Source organism: Ictalurus furcatus, chromosome 8 (assembly GCF_023375685.1).
Source record: "Ictalurus furcatus strain D&B chromosome 8, Billie_1.0, whole genome shotgun sequence".
NCBI lineage: Eukaryota > Metazoa > Chordata > Actinopteri > Siluriformes > Ictaluridae > Ictalurus > Ictalurus furcatus.
The window spans coordinates 11,636,762-11,654,016 of NC_071262.1; the positions used below are offsets into that span (position 1 = coordinate 11,636,762).

A 17,255-nucleotide genomic window follows, 5' to 3' on the forward strand; every position below is an offset into this window, starting at 1 on the left:
AGCATGCAGAGTATTTCGGGTTGGGGGCAGCAGTTTTTTTGTTGCTGCGAGTTGCTAAACTGAGCTGCGAGGAGTAAACTAAAAAGGAGTCAAAGAATATAACTGGAGTGCTGAGGAAACGTGACGGATATCCGGACTGATTTTCGAAAATAAACATCTGTACGTGATGCACAAATAGTTATTCATATAATTTGCTAATATTTTATTTGTGCACGCACTTGGCAAAGCTGCTGTTTCTCTGACCAAGCGAATGAAAAAGTTATACAAGTACGTTTCCATGCTCCTCAGACAAAGTTTAGCCACATCCTAAGTAGCGGTGTGTGTAAATTAATTAAGGAACAATCCTGCCATCACCCAAGAATCAGGATTAATAACAGATGTGCAGCTTTACAGATCGTCCTGATAAAGGTTAGCAGGGCTGAGTGATAACTCCGATGCTGCACACAGCGATGAATGAATATAAGGCTATGGCGGAGCGAGACAAAATAGCACTGCAGTCATTGGGGGGCGGGGGGGGGGGGCAAAAAAAAATCAGAGCAAGGGAGGAAGCAGTGGAGTGAGAGCAGGAGACAGAAGGGCAGATAGAATCTGTGCCCGCGTCTCACAGAAACACACGCAGACGGAGGAGGCAGCGGGGGTTCGAGAGTGTGACTGTGCAGACAGACAGCCCAGAAGGGAAGGACAGCACTGCGGTGAAGTGGGAGAGGGTGTGAGCAGGATGATGTGAGCATGTGTGTGTATGACGGTGAGAGAGAGGGGGAGCGGGAAAGCAAAAGAAATAAGAGAAGGGGGTGGAAATTAAATTACTAACTACACACTCCAGAACAAAGGAACCTTCACATGGAGCAAAAAACAACAGAAGGATGCTTTTTTTTTTTTGCTCGCTTTTACATGCTGTGCTGTTCTTCCTGTGTGCCTACAGCAAAAAGGCAGCAGCGAGTGGCCTAGTAGCCAGGCTACGCCATACACACACACACACACACCCACCTGTTCTCTGTACAAACACATGCTGCTTCTATATGGCTTCTAGAAACGGCAGGTGAACTGCGACAAGTGGACCTGCCATATTCCACCTGGTTCTCATGATTAAAAAAAATAAATCGGCATAAAGTATAGTATAAACCAGCTGCTTACAGCTGTGAGGTTAAAAGGGGGGTGGGAATGGTTATAAATTGTGAGCTACTGCCACGACATGAATGTGTAGACTGAATAATTAATGATGCAATGGCCACCGAAAGATGAGTTTGGAGCGAGCGTTTATGATGTAGGATGAGCCGGGCCGCCCGTGACCTGCGATTACTGCAGTGCCCTTGGGGAAAAAAAGAGGGGGGGGGGGGGGAAAGTGCTTTTCAAGAGGCTCTCTGCACCTAGCAAGATCATACGAGTTAGCGCGTGTCATGTTAGCGAGACTCCACAGCAATACGTTTCGACAAACTCCACTTGATGACTAATGAGGTTAGCATGTTGAACAGCAACTGTTTCCTCTGACAGGGGAAAAGAGCGGACAAAGGATCGTCTGTTTGAGCCTAATAATATTATCGATTCATGGGACAGGCTTCACTCAGGCGGTGTGGTGATTTGAAGCCGGTTTACAGTAATGTTCTGGTGCTGGGACGTGGCTAAGAAGAGATGGCAGACATTGCGATGTGTGTGCGTGTGTGTGTGAGTGAGAGTGTCCCTGCTGTACGTCTGAGAGGAGGCCTGCAAATATCAAGCGTCTGGAAACGGCGAGTGTATTGACTCTACAAGGTCACTCAGCCAGGAGCACCAAGACACGTGCGCACAAACACACACTTCAAATTGCAGTGACCTTCAGGAATGGAGAGAACTGAATGTGTATGCACAATGTTTAAAAAATCACAAACCAGACCTAGAGGAAAGAATTTGCATAACCATGCACTCGGAGAAACCTCTAGGTCTGGTTTGTGATTTTTAAACATGCATACATACTTACATAATATACACACACACACACACACACACACACACACACACACACACACACACACACACACACACACACACACACACACACACACACACACACACACACACACACACACACACACACACACACACACACACACACACACACACACACACACACACACACTTGTGCCCAAAGGTTTGAATACCCTTCGCAGCATCTGCTACATCTTAATACCGTTAACAAAATCAGTACTGAAAATATTCGGTTCTGTCCTGAATAAGCTATTTCACAAAACAGATGTTTACATATAGTCCACAAGACAAGATAATAGCTGAATTTATAACAAAAAACAAAAACAAAAAACAAGTTGCATTCACTGATGCTCAAGAAGGCAACATGATACATTAAGAGCCAGGGGGATGTAAACTTTTGACCAGGATGATCGGTGTAAATTGTTATCATTTTGTCTTCTGGGAGACATGTAACTATCTTATTTAGCTTTTGAAGGGCAGTACTAAATGAACAAAGAATAAGATCTTTAAACAAAATAACTTACACAGATCAAAAGTTTACATCCCCCTGGCTCTTAATGTATCGTGTTACCTTCTTGAACATCAGTGAACGTTCGCACCTTATGTAATAGTTGTGTACGAGTCCCTCAGTTATCCTCAGTGTGAAAAGACGGATCTCAACATCATATAGTCGCTGTTGGAAAGGGGTCAATTATGTAGAAAATGCTGGAAAAGCAAAGAAAGCGCAGGACCAGGAGGATTTTTCTGAAGAACAGTGGGCAGTTTAACTGCTCAGGACAAACAAGGGATCATGAACAACCATCACAAAACATAAAAACAGTCGTGGATCATCCAGGCAACGACACACAGTATTAAGAATCAAGGGTATGTAAACTTTTGAACGGGGTGCTGTTTATAAATTCAGCTATTATTTTGTCTTGTGGACTATATGTAAACATCTGTTATGTAGAATAGCTCACAAGGGGTATGCAAACTTTTGGGCACGCAAAACTGAATACAGAGAACGAAAGAATAAATAATGAAATTCACAGAGCCAGCTATCTGTTTCCTCATATTTTTGGTACAGACATCTGTCTTTCATCAAACATTAACTTTGATTAAACCTCTAACTAAATATAAAAGCTGCAGGCTTTAAACAGAATGCTGCGGTCTCCTGCAGGCTGTGCACCAAACAAACTAATCTCCAAACCTCAGGGGCTTGATCAGCTTGCTCAATATGATGTTCGCAAGCGAAGTCAGCATTGCCATGTCGCCCAATAAAACGAGCGCGACCAAACTGGCCGTAGCCTTGAAAAGATAATCAACTTCAACACACAAACCAAACTTAAACTGCTGGCCAGAATATTTTAATAGCTAGCTCGGAATGTCATTGTAGACATTGTAAAAAAAACACACACACACACACACACACACACACACACACACATTATTATATATTATATATATATATATATATATATTATATATATATATATATATATATATATATATATATATTTTATTTAACTGCCTTAAAGAAGACGTACAGCAATTAAAATAGATTTCACGAGTAAATATAACCGGAAGGAAAAATAATATTACACTAACCACCCACCTTTATCCTTTATTAGGAGCAGCTGTACATTCATGCGATTACCGAATCATGTATCAGCAGCACAATGCGTATAATTGTCATGTAATATCAGAGAAGGAATTCTGGACTACAGTTCCCAGCAGCCACTGCACCTCACTGCATCACGGTCACATGACCACCTGCACCTGAATCACGTTCATGTTAACCAGCACTTGTATGTATATTAGCCACGGTTTGCACTGCAGTCCTTGTCTTGCGTTCGTCTTTCTCTGCCGTCGGGATTATGGGCTTTGTTTGATGTTTAATCTTTGCCGTAGTTTTTGCCACAAGTTTCAATAGTTACTGTTTCACGTTCGTTTGTATTTTCAATTAAAATCGAATCTGCACTTGCATCCGTCTCCGCCTCTAAATCATGATAATAATCGTGCAGTCACAGGTCACAGTTAATGTTCACATCAGAATGGGGGGAAAAAAAGTGTGATCTCTGACTTTTAACGGTGGCATGGTCTCTAAACAGTCCGTGCAGGATTTCGTGGAGTTTTTTGGTGATTGTTGCGGCCAAACTTGCTTGATTTTGCTGATCTTTTCAAAATTTGTGATGGTGTTTTTTTTTTGTGCAGAAAACTACTTGTATTGGCGAAATTGCAATCATCTTTAGCACATCTTTCGCAGTGAGGTTTGTTAGTAAATGAGACGTTTTAGCTGTACTCGTGTACGACACACGTGACTCGAAGACGGTTTTGGCTGAATGCGCATTGTGATGACGGCACATGACGCGTCTTGGCCCGGATCTCAAAAATTGCAAGCTCCTCTGAATATTGCAGAGATTCCTTGATTTCTGAGATCGCAAAAAATGCTGGAGGGACTGCCTAACCGGGGAATAATAGGCACGAGGCAGGAATACACCCTGGATGGGAAGCCAGTTCATCTCGGGCCACGACAGAAAACAATCGCACGCCGGTTTAATTTAGAGTCGCCAATCCACCTACCAGCATGCATTCTGGGAGGAGAGGTGGGAGGAAACCCATGCGGACACTGCGAGGACATCCAAAACTCCTGGCACTCCGCGAGGCGTCAATGCTACCCGCTGTACCACTGTGCCACCCACAACATAAACAGAAAGGTGAAAAGAAGCTAGCCCCGTAGCATGGTAATCTGAAACTGCTGCAATTATTAACCCTTTTGAAATTTTACAAACTGCACCTCTCACTGCAGCCCTTCATGTCTTCCTTAGAGTCTTTCGTATCTTTACTGTAAATCCCAGCAAGATCGAATTCAAATAGTTATTAAATAAAGCTGGTTAGCCTACAAACATTCTGCTGTATTCACTCCATGTTCCACTTATGACGTCACAACAGCACCAGCTGTGCTATATTTGAATGCTATGTCTGAATCCCCTCATGCCCCAATTTTTCCCTAATTTTCTTGGCCAATTTCCTCCCACTGGCCAGCTCACCCGATCATACGACATCAATCAACCAGGAACGGTGCAGAGAGAGGACAGTGACTACATTTACACGGACAACGATAATCTAATTACTGACCTTATTCTGAATAAGACGATACAGTGATTAAGGTGTTTACATGAGTCGCTTTTAGGATATTCCTTTCATGTTCCTGTTTTACATGTTATAGAACATAGCTCGATTAACGGCGCACGTCATTACGTCCCCACGCCACGCCGTCCGACGTTCCCTCCAGAATTTCACGTATCGATATACAGTTGGTCTTCGTTATGGTACCGTATACAGTTTTGGGCGTTTCATTTTTAATTTTACGAAAACTACAAATGCAGTTAATTATTTGTCATTATTTGTACGTGCAAATAGATGACCGCTTGAAGCCGTGGGCTATGTGCGAAACCGCGAACTTACCTACTATATTTTAGCTGAAATACGTGCATCTCGCCTACTATATAGTAGGTAAGTACGCGGTTTGGGACGCAGCCGTGCTCTCTTGTTTGCCATCAAACTATTGAGCACTGCCGTGTGTACGTGTCCTGTCACAAAATGCGGTGAAAACTCCCACACGACGTTAATGGTGTGATTAAGGTGTGTACACGTCTGTAATGCACGACAGTAATGCGACTAAAACAGGAATACTCCACATGTCTTAATTCGATTTGTGTTTACTTCGAGTATGACTTTAGTCAGATTAAGGTCATCAATTATCGCTGTTTACATGGTAGATTCTTAATCAGAGTATCGACTTAATCGGGTTAATATCGGATTATCGTTGTCCATGTAAATGTACTGAGTGTCACAGTGCAAAATAACGTTATCATGTTATCTAATGTTTACATGTTATCTGTCCTCTTTTGCATACATGATCTCACTGATTGGCTAGTGTCTGTGACTGACAGGGTATGCAACCCTTCCCACTCCTGGCCACGGATGGCTGTGGCGTTGTTGAAATGTAATCTTGTGATCTCGTGACGATAGGACAAAGCTTTTCTGTTGCAATTCTTTAAAAATTCTTCTCACGATACTTACATTATCAAATTATCATACGTTATATGGACATGACCTTGATCGCTTTTGCTGACCTCATTATTGCCAGTTGTGTTTACATAAGCATGAACATCAGCAACACTTTGCGCTGCTTCTGTCCTGCTCTAGTGCTGTCAAATTAAAATTTAAGATAAAAAAAAAAATGCACATTCCAACGCAAAAACTGTGTGTTCGAATTTACGATGTGTAGCGAGCACTAGCATCGATTTTAATTAATACATACTGCTGGAAAAAACGACACGCAGGATGTTAACAACGCACTGACAACGTTTTCTGAAGAAGAAACCTCTAGAAAGAAGTGACCTAGAAAGTGTTTCAAATAATCCAGTCATAATCAATGATGTCGGGGATTGAGCCGCTTAAACTGCGTGAGCTGAAGCTGAACAGTGAATGAACAGCGGTAAACTGAAGCGCTTTACTAGCGGGTTAATGAACTGGAATCCGAACGCATCCTATACACACACACACACACACACATGAGATTTAAATCAGACATTTACACAACACAAACCTAATATTACAACCTGCTTCTGCACAAAATGACACGAACGCACAAGTGAACTTGAGCTTAAGCACGGCGCTAGGTAGAACGATCCCGCCGTTTCCATGGAGAATAACGTAACAATGAATAAAGCATAAAGCATTTACATTATTGTATTACAATATCTGAATATTCTTAAAAATTAAAAGTTCGTTGCTCTTTGAAAGGGTGTACTTACATTATTATGATATTATCCCAGTGTCATAAAATGGTCTTAAAATGACAATAATATCCATCCATCCATAACCGCTTACTCCTTTTCTGGGTCACGGGGAACCTGGAGCCTATCACAGGAAGCATCGGGCACAAGGCGGGGTACACCGTGGACAGGGTGCCAGTCCATCGCAGGGCACAATCACAATCACATACACACTCACACACCCATTCATACACTACGGACACTTTAGACACACCAATCAGCCTACCGTGCATGTCTTTGGCCTGGGGGAGGAAACCGGAGTACACAGAGGAAACCCCCGCAGCACGGGGAGAACATGCAAACTCCGCACACACATGGCCCCAGTGGGAATCGAACCCCGGACCCTGGGGGCGTGAGGCGAACGTGCTAACGTGCGCCCTGACAATAATATTGTTTATCGTTATTATTTCTGGGACGATATATCCTCCAGCAAAAGTAGTTATCGTGACCTAACTCTATGTACGTACTGACCGCCATCACTACCATAGATGCTGTGAGAACAAATGCCTGCGTGGCCATCCGCTTAACGCTTCAACACAGTCCGGGTTTACACGCTTGTCCCTGTCTGCCAATTATTTTGTGCATGAATAGCCCATATGATGGACGACTATAAATGAACAGCAAGTGGAAAGTGAAGAAGCCTACGCCACAAAACAGCCTATGAAAACGATGAGCTGTCCCTAGACATGTGAAACCTGACGCCAGCTGCATGACAGCTAAGTATTATTACTTGGTAGGTTCTGTAGGTTCCAAAAAAGGAAAAAAAAAAGAAGCTATTATCCTCCCAAGATGTACCGTTATAACATGCAAAACGCATGGACACTAACCTGTCGTGGTGCAGTATTGGATTTCAGGAGTGTGCTGGATATCCGACACTGGAAGTAGAAGTGAAGAGAAGTAGAGGACAAAGCCGTTTTTGGCAGCTGAGTCGGGCAGAAGCACGATTACTGGAGCTATGTAATACTGTAAGAGGTTATAACACAGGAAATGGTGTTATAACACACACGCATAGTTATGTTCAGCACCATACTCATACTTAGTGGATGAGTAGTACCGGAGTTGAGGGTGGGAATGAAACAATTCCTCAGCATGGATACTGCATACTGGTGCACTGCACAACATTCCCAATGCGCACACACACACACACTCACAGTATGCAAGCAACTCCAGGCTCTCTCCAATGCTCCTGCACAATAGCGAAGCTGCACTCGACTAGAGTATAATGCAAATGCTCCGAGCTCTGTAGTATTGCTCGTGACAAGGTTGTTAAAACGTTTCTGTCCAGATCACACATACTGTACGGTCACACTGCACTGCAGCTGTGGAATACAGAACGCAATAAGCTGATGTATAGTCAAGCATTCACATTCGGTCACGACACGCGATATGGACGAAAAAACTCAATTAAAAAAAAAAAAACAACAACTAACTCATCGTGCTGACCGAGCCATTTAACACCACAGACAATAAATCGCTGAAGTTTCCTGGCCTTTTTAAAAATATGAATCAGCCTCTAGGACGGAACCACGGCTGTTGAACTCGAGGACTCCCGACAGAGCAGAATGCGTTCTCGTTATTGTAAATGACCTGAGTGCAGACAAAAAGTGATTTCAGAACTGAATGTTCCTGAACGAGACAGTGCAACTCCGCAGCTCGCGTTTGGGAATTTAGCCACTGCTGAACCCGCAGAGCCTGGCACGTTTGGCTTTTGCGGTCCGTGCAAATCCGTAAAGCCGTGCAACGCAAACATTTTCTTCCGTGTTCATCTCGTTGCTACAAGAAGGAAATCTTTCTGGGTTTGTCTTTTTATGGGGGAAAATCCAAAATTGTGTTTTGGGAAGGAAGTAACAACGCTCATGCATGCATTCATTCATCCATCTAGGCATTCCATTTTGATAAAAAAAAAAAAAAAAAAAGAATAAATCATGGACGCACACAATGTTGACGCATATGTAGAAGTAATCCGACATATTCCGCTTGTGCAACAGCTTGTGCAATGCGATGCGGTCAGGGTAGATGCAACATTTAAACGGAAATGAACTCATTTTTGATGCACTGTAAAACACAAGGAGAGGGTTAGGATTAGTAGAGCATCATGCAGCAGACGGCATTATCTGAAGCATGTGCTTTAGTTAAAAACCATATGGCCTGGGCATTCAGGACTTCGAGGAGTTTTTCTTCAGCCCCGAATGATTCTCCGCTTGGAGCGGTTTGTCACTACGTAATGGAACGTCAGTCAAAGAAGACTGTTGCGATTTTGAGTCTTCAGTGAACGGAGGCGAGACCAATCAGACAGGATTTACAGGAAAATACGTGGAAACGCTCGTCTTACTTGTTGACGGCTCTCGATTCTGCCAAACGCTTGCTCACACGGTCATTAAGTGGGAGAACGGACATACGCAGAGGAAAGAAAATATTTTTTACTTACTTTTTTTTTTTTTTTAATCAGTAAGGGAATTGAAACCGAAACACTAACATCCTCTGTGCCGAGCGGGAAAACGAGGTGTGTAAACGTCTATACGAGTTCCACGTTACGTGAGCATGATGAGCCGAGCATAAGGAAATGTACTTTGCATGGCACTGTAGCAGCTACAGTAAATAGTGTTGTGTCGTTCGCGAGCGACTCGACTCGGCTTTTAAAGTGAACGATGGGAGACGCCTCCCGCCTTGTTTTATAAATGAATCCAAGACAGAATAACAGGACGATCTTTTCGCCACACTGCTCGGCCACGCGCGCTCCATGCGCTGACTGAATGTCGTGTTGACGTACGTGTCCGTGTGACAAATCGCGTGCTTATTGACATCCTTCACAGCCATATTACAAATATACGTGCGACAGTGCCGTGAGTATGGTTTGTTTGGAATGGTTTGTTTTGGATAGTTCAATATAAATTCAACTTTCAATACACGTGTAATAATGTTTGATGTTTTTACATTATTTAAGGATTTTGTGCTAAACATAATTCAAAAGCATGTACACTTAAAGGTTTAGTATAATTACATTGAACAATTTAAGTGATATACGTGCACACATACTAATCATAGGTCACAATATTGATACATCTGGCTAAATTATAAAAGCCAGAAGGGGTACTAAACGAAGAGCCGTTTGGAAGCCGAAAGAGCCGGCTCTTATTGTTGAGCTGAGCCAAAAGTTCTGGCTCAATAAAAAGAGTTGGACTTCCTATCACTACAGCGAAACCCATACAATGATAGCTTAGTTGTTCCTCCCCTTGGCTAGCGACACCAAACTAGCATAGTGTCCTGTTAAATGTTATATTTTATCGGTCTGGTAGTTCTACACACGAGGCAAGTTTTATTAAAAATGCAACTTTTTGTCCAATTTTCACATATTTAAAGCAATTAGCCGTCACATGCAAGAAAAAAAAAAAATGCATGGACGGTCTATTTGGAAGCATGTTTTTAAAAGTATTTTTTCCCCCTTGCACAAGAATCTGGGCTCGGCCCCCGGATGATTAACACTCCAGCTAACGCCCCTGCATATGGACATGCAAAGTGAAATCCTTGCGAGCAGGATTCGCGAGGTCTTCTGACAGTTTCACTTGCAGAACTGAAACCGCAGGCCGTAGAACAAAAATGAGAAGTAAACACTGCTTGAAATTAGACAAGTTGCTCGGTTTCACCATTTAGCCTACACCATGTTTACTGCTGAATAGAACGGAACTGAAACGAACGAACCTCTGTTATGATAATCATACAGGGATACCAAAAAAAAAAACATCGCTTGGTGACATGCTGAAAATAAACTTCCCGGCTCAAACTGAAGTGGCGGGACTGGGCCGAAAAACAGGAGTGTATTTTTTCATTATTGCGTAGAAACGACTAAAATTTTCATATGATACGTTTCATATAGCTGCGTATCAACTTTATTAGAGCTCTATTAGAAGCAGGTGCAGTTAGATGACACAGCAGTCACGCTGCGATGAAGAACCATGGGCCATGTTCCGAGCAGTCATGCTTTCCGTTGTATCGGAGTGAAAAATAGAGAAACAGCAGCAGAGGAGTGCGGGGCAGGAGCGTGCAGAAGCAGAGCTTAAAATGGACGCCAGACAGTTGAGGTTGAGGTGAGTAACAGGAGTGGTTAGGAGACAGGCGCCGGCAGCTGCAGGAGTTAAACAGAGAGAGAGAGAGAGAGAGCGAGAGACCATGGCCTAAGAGCAAAATAATTAGGTTAAGTATCTCTAATCTCCTTAGCCTACTCCTGCGCTGCAATCTTCATTCACAAAAACCTCCAGTGTCCTGCGTCCACATAGCAACGTACAGTTACAACATACACGGTACATTTACAGAATCCGGGCAAGATTGCGTGTCAGCAAACTAATTTTTTGTTTGTTTTTCATTCTCCACCCAAACTACTCTGACCAAATACTAAAATAGCTAAAAAGAAAATAACTAAAACCATATATAGACGACGTTTCTTATGTATGGAGTAAAAGCACCACGGGCGTGCGGTTACAGGAAAATAATCAAGCTTGGCCTTACAGGGAAACAGCAAAGCCATCCATCGTGAAGACGTTCCTGGTTCGAAATGTTTGAAAGTGAAGACACTGAAGATTCTTTCCAAAAAATGCTGAAAAATAAAAAAGAGAAGTTTTTCCTCGCAGAAATCACCGTATCACCACCGCGTCTTTTCTGACCCGTTTATCTGGAGCGTTTGTCGTGCAAGTCCTTGTGTAAGGGCGGGTGTACGCGGTGCAAGTTAGGACAGTCTTGAGGTCGCGAGCCACGTGGTACGGGTCAGTTTATTGGAAAACTGTACAGATGCAATGCTACACGACAGGATTTTACGACGTGGCAAACTCTGACGCAATCGCCTGAATTTTCGGGCCATTTATCAAGAGATTGCTGCAGGGATTACGTATTTTTGTAGGCCAACCCAGCCGTTCCTGGTTCCCTCGACAAAAATCCAATAGGAATTTTCCATTGGCTTCTACAGGGATTCTGCAGGTTTCAACAAGTTCAACGTAAGAGTTTTTAAGACCATTACGAACGCAAATTAAGACCTATTCCACGTTAACCTACACACCATATCGGGACACACTGGGCGTGTTCCGATAAACTCGGACCGGGCTGCACGGTTTGCATGAGTGGCTACTGGTTCCATTTTGTAACAGCCTCTCAAAAACACATTTAAAAGCGAGACTGGAGTTTAAAACTTTATAAAAGTAACATGAAGTTCTTAATACATAATCCGTTAACTTCATAATTAGACTCTTTTTGAACTGCTGCTTATGCTACGTCGCGGGATGGAGGAAAGCATGAACCGCCCCCTTCTGCATGCATGAGCTCACTGACCCCCATGATTGGCTAGTGTCCCTGTGATTGGCAGGAGACAGAGAGAGAGAGAGAGACAGAGAGAGAGAGAGAGAGAGAGAGAGAGAGAGAGAGAGAGCGCGAGTATGCCATCCCTCTCACCTAGAGAGCATGGCCAATTTTACTCTCCTGGGGTGCATTTCATTCAGCACTGGAATGTTCAGTCCATAAAAAAATCCCACAATGCACTGCAAAAAATGCTCACACTATGTTCTCTTACTGGAAATGACATCATACTTCCTGAAGCCTCTCAGCTCTGAAGAAAATGGAGGACGAACTCTCAGCCAACTGTGTCTACAAATGTAAGCAGCTTATCGTTGTTGTAGCTCTCGAATGATTACTTACATTCGTGATTTTTAACTTTAACTGACGTTCTATACACAGTTTGTTCGAGTCTAATGACTTTGAAGTGTTTATTGATTTTAAGAAATAATAATCAAATCCACTAGCTAGCCTACGATCCTGCTCGAAGTTCCATGACAGAAACACCTGATTAAGCAAACCAATTTCTGACGACATAATGTCAAAAAGTTATCGGTCCTTGCTGTTGCCGATAAATGCCAGTAATGACGTTTTACAACGCGAGTACGCGGTCATGTCGCCGCAAAATGAGTCATCAGTGTCCCAATGTGTAGTGAGGGTCCTTACCAGTGCCCGAACTCGTGTACACGATATACTGATTCACGACCTAGGGAGCTGACCGAGTCGCACCCTTGGACTCCCAGCAACGGGTAGCTGTGGCAACGGATTCGAAGTCACGATCTCCGAACCACGGGTAAATCCCTGTTATCACTTACGTCATCAGCATTTCTATCTCTCTCTTCAAATTAATTTTAAAATTTTTTTTAAAAAGTGCAACGTCATGTTGCTGAGAACCTGGAAAGACTCTCCCATGGTGGAAAACTTGCTGCCTGTTAAAAAAAGTGCTGACGCTGGACACTTCTTCCATAAATGTTAATTAACCGTCTCCTTACAGAAATCACCGGATCAACGTTTACACTTGTACGTCTGTTTTTTTTAATAAAATCTATTTATTCTAAAGCATACCCATACCAGTCCCTGCTAAATAAAATGTCTGTGAGATTACGAGCTAACATAAAGTAAGATAAGCATGACATTATTTACTTAGAGACATGGCTTAATCCATTATGCCTATGTACTTTACTATATACACGGGCTTGCCAGAGCATTCAAGTTTGCTAAGCAGGTCTTTGTAATGATAATAAAGTTGTCATTTCTTTATGAAAGGTTCGAGCTCAGTTGTGGTAAACGCTAAAGCTTCGACGGAACTTCTCCTCCTTTTGAGTGTATACTCGCTTCTCTCTGTGCTAGATTGCCAATTATAGATGGATCAGCACCACGCGGCACCTTTTGACATGGCAGAACTAGTCAGAGCTGGCCTGTCAGGAAAAGGGGAAATCAGGACAAGTTGTGTGTGTATGATAATGTCACAACGGCGTGGAAACAGCGATAACAGCGCAAGCGAGCTAGACAAGTGCAAAGTCCACAAGCTCAGAAAGGCATGGAGGCGAGTTAGGACCTGCAGCAGGGTTACTGTAAACGACGTTCTGTAATGGCACCGCTCTGTACAGCAGTGTGTGTGTGAGACTTTATGATGACCAGTCGTTCCCTCAATCCACTCTGCTCACCTCTACAAGGACCAACAGCTCCCCTGTTCTTATCTGCCATCGCCAACCCCTGAACACAACCTGCAAATAGGTCTACCGTTTGCTTGTTGTTGTTGTTTCTTCTGTTTACAGACTGGATGCTGAGCTCGGAAGACTAATTATGGCTTTCCTAGTCTTTCGTCATGTCCATAAGGGGCCGTTGCCTTGAACGTAGCGTGGTGTAATGGTCTAAATGAGGAAGGGCATAACAAAGAGAGCACTCAAAGTTCGACGTTCCACCTAAGAACAACACAGACATGTAGAGGCGGATGATTGGGCAAGCGAGTGCTAAGATTAGCTGCAGCATTTAATATTCCCACAACAGCGCAGGAGGAATATCATACCGCTGCCCGCAATCAATCCCTGTGTCCGAAACGCCTTATCCACTATTCCTTACCAACACGAAGTGCGTTATGGGTATGCAGAGGCTTACACGAGCATACTGGAGCGCTTATGTTATGCTAGAAAATGCTTCAACGCTTTGACATAAACTCTGTAATAAGGCTGTGTTGTTATTAATGTTGTATAACCAAACCAGAGCCAATGAACTTAAAGATGCATTAGGTAAAATTTTGTGTTAAAAAAAAGAAAAGAAAAAAAAGGTTAAACGAGTGGCGTTGAGTAAGAGTAGAATGAGCTTTTCACTTACTGAGCCCGCCCCCCCGCTTTCCACCCATAAAGCTCCGCCCCCAAAACTGGTGTTGGTTCGACTAGAGTCACCCTGCGTCCCAGTTGGCATACTATCCGTACTACGTGATATCCGAGATCAGAATCAGCGTGTTCCAAATCAAAGTATGTTGAAATGAGTATCCTAAAAGGTACCCGGGTGGATCCGTGGACACTTTTTCAGCTAATATTGCCCTCAACTCCTTGCGCAAGGGAGGAGGAGGAGTTTCGTGACTGTTTGCTTCACCGGTGTAAATGAAATGTGGACAAATAAACCAAGGGAATGCGACATTAAATTATATGGTCTAAATTATGTAAGGAATAATGAGCAAAGAAGAGCTGAAATGCAACGAAGCGCTTGCTCACGGTGACCGCGTTTCTCTTCCGGGGCAACAACGTTCTCTTGCGCTACACGATGTGTTCGTATACTCGATTAATACACACACTCAAGCTTTGTACTTTTTCCTTCACAAAAAAATTAAAAATAAATAAATAAATAAATAAATAATGTACATCCTTTTAGTATAAGGGACTAAACGCTTGTTGAGTATACTAACTAGAATTACTGTTCGCAAAGACAACGTCATAACACCACTTGCAAGCACACTTGGACCTTCAGCTGCTCGAAAGCCAAGGTACAAACCGATAACATAATGTAAACAAGCAAAATTCCCCTTGTAATGATTCATAAGGAGGTGGTGGGGGTGTGTCTATAAAACGTCTGATAAGAGGCCGATCCAAATCCAAACAGACGTTCTGGACCGGAAGGCAGGTTTCCCAACTTTTGGGGGAGGGGTCCATCAACCATGTGTTCTGAGGCACAGGCTTAAACTATTATTTGTTTTCATTCCTATATGATCTGTACTAGTAAGAAATGAAAAACATTGACACCTTTCAACACCGGTAACCGACAATGAGAGAGACACAGCCGCCCCCCTGATCTTATCTTGGCATTGGCACTGTGTTTTTACGAGGCCACGGTCCATATCACATAGTGTGAAATCAAACAGAACAAACAGCCTCACACACACACACACACACACACACACACACACACACAGTGCCACTACTCACCCTCCATACCCCTGCCATGCCACATAACCTTTCACTGCACAACACTTAACACACACACAACACGTATGACACATGGACCGAATACGCCGTCTCACCAGGAAGTACTAGAGTAAGAAGAACGGACATGGAGGGAGAAAACAGAAATGTCAGACTGCTATCTTAACTGCAGCCTGAATGTGCAAAAGGTCAGAGTGGTCAATCAGGACATGCATTTCCTGTGGGTGCGTTAAGCTGTCGCCTGGACCATTACAATAATGGCATAATGGCAACTGGAAGCACAGGAAATGGCCTACAGTAGCTGTGGATGAGAGGGAAGAATTAAAAAAAAAAAAAAAAACTGTGCACAAACCAATAAACAAGACGTTACGGTAAATCTAGAAATCATAAACAAGTGCTTATTTTGAGACTCACACACACAAACATGACACTTATATGCTACGTTATACTTGAATATATTCACATAAAGCTCATTTCTGGGGTTATGCTTCTATATATTCTCCTACTAATAGCTGAACTGAATTATTATATATGTTTTTTTTTTTTTTTTTAAAGGCTCCCTGAAATGTTGCTCACCTTTCTGCCTCACTGCTCCACATTCACAACCTGACTACTGAGAAGACCAACAGCTGCAGAGATAAACACACGAGAACTTCAAGCATTTCATCTGTGTACACAACAAGCGGGGTTTGTAAAACACGCCACAATGCAAGAAGCCATTGGGGAAATGGCATGTTATAACAGGCATGCTGCAAGGCCATATGCAAAAGCAAGGTTAGCCTGAGGCTCAGGACTAGGAGGCGATCGAAGGGCTTAGAAGCTTCGACATGATAAAGATAGAAACATATTGCCTGGACATTACATGGGCGCGTGCACAGAGGGCTCGAGGGATATTAACGCTGAAATGCTAGTTTGCTAACTGCGCCAGAGTGAATAAGCACTTACCTGTGCAGACCTCTTGTTTTTGCTCACGGAGGGGTAGTGAGGAGGAGGAGGAGGAGGGGAAAGTGCTGAATGTTGTAGCTCGGCCCCTCGGTTTAAAGCAAACTCAAACACGTAAATAAGCCCACAATCATTTCTATAACCAGCCGCGTCCCACTCACTGGTGTTGTCTGCGGAGCTTTTTCTTCAGCCACCAAGTTTACTTCTCCTCCCAGCTGTCGCTCAGCTCGGCAGCTTTCTGCAGCTTTCAGCAGGAGCGATGTGGGATATTTTTTTTTGTTGAGAAAGAAAGGACGAAAGCGAAGGAGGAAGCGTGAGGCGAACTTGCTGGCGGCTGGGAGGCAGCAGGCGAGGCGAGGCGAGGCGGTAACGAGGGAGGAGGAGAGTGTGCATGGAGTAGTGCACTACAGCGTGCACTTCACTTCCTCCATTTTAGGGGAATCCCATTCCTACTTGAACGGCAAAAAAACGCCTGTTGCAAGGGTGGAGTCGGTAAAACTGAAGATTTTTTTTTTAAACCAGCCCTCGCAGTGATTGCTAACAAATCATCAAGATAAACCTTACTTCCGTTATTCGGTTTTTTTTTTACCTCGAATTTTTGCTCACTTTTTTAACCAAAGTAACGCATGTCTAAATGTAATTTTAACGTGCTTATTTTTTTTTTTACGTCTAATAAATGTACACGGTGTGTAATTGGACAAACTCAAATACACATAAAAATAAATGAATAAAAATAAACAGCTTTCATACGGCAAACGCGTCTATTGTTTATTTCTAAAATTGTTCACGA

The 17,255-nt window shown here is 43.1% G+C and overlaps 1 protein-coding gene across 7 annotated transcripts in view; it reads right to left on the reverse strand.

The window, feature by feature from the left end:
* mbnl3 (muscleblind-like splicing regulator 3) overlaps positions 1-17,036 on the reverse strand; it is a 49,287-nt gene extending 32,251 nt beyond the window's left edge. For 2 of the 7 annotated variants that reach the window (XM_053630791.1, XM_053630796.1), the window contains exon 1: positions 16,469-17,033. The gene's annotated coding sequence lies outside the window, so the exon portion shown is untranslated. Of the gene's footprint in view, positions 1-11,288; positions 11,377-16,099; positions 16,410-16,468 lie in introns of those variants that run through there. The other 5 variants (XM_053630795.1, XM_053630793.1, XM_053630797.1 and 2 more) reach the window with 5 other exon arrangements.
* Between the last annotated feature and the right edge of the window lie 219 nt (positions 17,037-17,255).